A 3729-nucleotide genomic window follows, 5' to 3' on the forward strand; every position below is an offset into this window, starting at 1 on the left:
TGTTGTTTGTTTTCTTCTCAGGACAATTTATTATCCATGGGTTAAAAAAAGTAGTAACTTATAAGTATCACTGATATGATATCACATATTACAAAACATTACTGAAGGTAACATTGATTTTATTATCATCTGCAATATTGTCTATATTCATATTGGATAAATATCACAGAGCATGACTGTCTTTACTTTAGGCTACTCAATAGTATTCGAGCCAGCAATTATGACTGATACCCTAGGAATGGGAAGGATGACTATCACTATGCAGCTTTATAGTATTTAAATGAAATGAAACTGAGGACTTAAATTTAAGGCATGAAACAATAAAAATCCTCCAAGAAAGCATAGGAAAAACACTGGAAGATGGCCTGGGGAAAGACTTCATGAAGAAGACTGCCATGGCAATTGCAACAACAACAAAAATAAACAAATGGGACTTCATTAAACTGAAAAGCTTCTGCACAGCTAAGGAGACAATAACCAAAGCAAAGAGACAACCTACACAATGGAAAAGGATATTTGCATATTTTCAATCAGACAAAAGCTTGATAACTAGGATCTATAGAGAACTCAAATTAATCCACATGAAAAAAGCCAACAATCCCATATATCAATGGGCAAGAGACATGAATAGAACTTTCTCTAAAGATGACAGACAAATGGCTAACAAACACATGAAAAAATGTTCATCATCTCTATATATTAGAGAAATGCAAATCAAAACCACCCTGAGATATCATCTAACCCCAGTGAGAATGGCCCACATCACAAAATCTCAAAACTGCAGATGCTGGTGTGGATGTGGAGAGAAGGGAACACTTTTACACTGCTGGTGGGACTGCAAACTAGTACAACCTTTCTGGAAGGAAGTATGGAGAAACCTCAAAGCACTCAAGCTAGACCTCCCATTTGATCCTGCAATCCCATTACTGGGCATCTACCTAGAAGGAAAGAAATCCTTTTATCATAAGGACACTTGTACTAGACTGTTTATTGCAGCTCAATTTACAATCACCAAAATGTGGAAACAGCCTAAATGCCCACCAACCCAGGAATGGATTAACAAGCTGTGGTATATGTATACCATGGAATACTATTCAGCCATTAAAAAAAATGGAGACTTTACATCCTTCGTATTAACCTGGATGGAAGTGGAAGACATTATTCTTAGTAAAGCATCACAAGAATGGAGAAGTATGAATCCTATGTACTCAATTTTGATATGAGGACAATTAATGACAATTAACGTTATGAGGGGGAAGCAGAAAGAGGGAGGGAGGGAGGGGGGTGGGGCCTTGGTGTGTGTCACACTTTATTGGGGCAAGACATGATTGCAAGAGGGACTTTACCTAACAATTGCAATCAGTGTAACCGGGCTTATTGTACCCTCAATGAATCCCCAACAATATATATATATAAAAAAAAAGAAATCTTGAGGTTATTTACATGCACGTTTAGGTGGAGAAATTCACAGAATAAATAAAAGGCATATCTACCAAATTATTTAAAGGACAGTGTGTGAATTGTTTTATTCAATCTTTCTAAAATCTCTATTCACCAAGTTTACTATATGTATTACAGATATCTGAAACTTGTGGCACCATTTAATGTAAATATATATATATATATTTGAGACATTTTCTTCAATATTGAATATAAGGAACACATGCATTATGAATCTTATTTGAAGACTTATTTCTGTAATAAATAATTTTAATGTATAAGCAATATTCTATTTTTCTGTTGAAGTGAAACAAAATTTCCCAGCATACATGTTCTGCTTCATCACAAGGGATGATGAATATTTGTGTGCTTACATTTACAAAGCAAATTATATGCTTAAGAGACATAATAGGCCTTGCTTTTAGTCAGTTAATGCAGTTTTTTCTCTAAGGAATTCACATTTCACAGGGGAAAACAAAATATAAGTATGTATTCTTGATCTTCCATACCACTCCAGAAATACAAGCTTCTATTCTCAGTCTTTTTTTGCCTTTCGAAATCTTATAATGGATTGTAAAATATCTAACATGAGGGAGAGGCAGAGAGAAAAAGAACACTTAACACAAAATTAATTCATTTACCAAAATCTTTAAGATTCAAAATCAACAAATAGCAAAATGTTAGTTGAATTCAAGTCTTGTAGGTCACTACTATCTCTAATAAAATAAACCATCAATGAGGTTTTAAATATGAGGTTTTAAAATATTAAATTTTCAGAGGGTCAATATTTCATATTTGAAGAAATGGACACGAGATTCAAAAATCACTTTATTTTGTGACTTAGTTCTTTGAGCTTTTCATTTTTGTGTATTATCCTTTTTAGGGTAGACATTTCAAGTTAGTATTCTGGCATAAAGGAATTTTACTAGCAAACCCAACTTCACACTTCTATATTTTTTGTTGTTGTTGTTGCACTTGTCATTATTGCTTTAGCCTACCCTGGCAGGGTTCGAACCTGCCAGCCTCGGTGTATGTGGCCCGTGCCCTACCCACTGAGCTACGGGCACTGCCCCAGACTTTTACTTTTTAACCAAGGGCAGGCCTTTGTCAAATCTCCATGAAATAACTGCTCTTGCTTTCAGAGGGCCCATACGACGTTGTTCTGGATTCCCACCGTAACTTAAAGGGAAATTTTCACAATGTCTGGAGCCCTTGATGTCCTGCAAATGAAGGAGGAGGATGTCCTCAAATTCCTTGCAGCAGGAACCCACTTAGGTGGCACCAATCTTGACTTCCAAATGGAACAGGACATCTACAAAAGGAAAAGTGATGGAATCTATATCATAAATCTGAAGAGGACCTGGGAAAAACTTCTGTTGGCAGCTCGGGCCATTGTTGCCATTGAAAACCCTGCCGATGTCAGTGTCCTATCCTCCAGGAATGCTGGCCAGCGAGCTGTGCTGAAGTTTGCTGCTGCCACTGGAGCCGCTCCTATTGCAGGGCGCTTCACTCCCGGAACCTTCACTAACCAGATCCCGGCAGCCTTCCGGGAGCCTCGTCTTCTAGTGGTTACTGATCCCAGGGTTGACCACCAGCCTCTCACAGAGGCATCTTACGTTAACCTGCCTCCCATTGCTCTGTGTAACAGATTCTCCTCTGCGTTATGTGGACATCACCATCCCTTGCAACAACAAGGGAGCTCACTCAGTAGGTTTGATGTGGTGGATGCTGGCCTGGGAAGTTCTCCGCACACGTGGCACCATCTCCCATGAACACCCGTGGGAGGTCATGCCAGGTCTCTATTTCTACAGAGATCCTGAAGAGATTGAAAGGGAGAGCAGGAGGAAAATTAACATCAGTTTAAAAAAAAAAAAGAAATAACTGCTCTATGTGGTCATTGAATACATAATATTTGTCACTACTGAATTGTCAGCCTGAAATAATAAGATAATCTAAATCAGATTTTCCCTTATCTTGATGAGGAAACAAGCATTAGAAAGATGAAATGACTTGCAAATAGGTGTAAAGCATAGTGGTTAGGAACACCCACCAGGTACCATTTTAACCCTGAGCTCTAACATTTTCTCTTTGTAAACTTGCATATATTTACTGACCTTTTAAAGCTTCAGATTATATATGTATAACATGAAGCTAATAATAGTACTTTATATTTTAGTTCATACCAAATATTATAGTAGGATTCAAGAGAGAGACCACATCAAGGAATTCTGTTTAGGAAGTTGAAGATTTGGAGGTTGTTTAAAATGACCAGTGTGATGTAAATGCTCC

General features: G+C 37.4%; 1 pseudogene; it reads left to right on the plus strand.

The window, feature by feature from the left end:
* Positions 1 to 2608: 2608 nt before the first annotated feature.
* Positions 2609 to 3321, plus strand: LOC128568563 (40S ribosomal protein SA-like; annotated as a pseudogene).
* The last annotated feature ends 408 nt before the right edge of the window (positions 3322 to 3729 follow it).

The sequence above is a fragment of the Nycticebus coucang genome, chromosome 17, assembly GCF_027406575.1.
Source record: "Nycticebus coucang isolate mNycCou1 chromosome 17, mNycCou1.pri, whole genome shotgun sequence".
Taxonomy (NCBI): domain Eukaryota; kingdom Metazoa; phylum Chordata; class Mammalia; order Primates; family Lorisidae; genus Nycticebus; species Nycticebus coucang.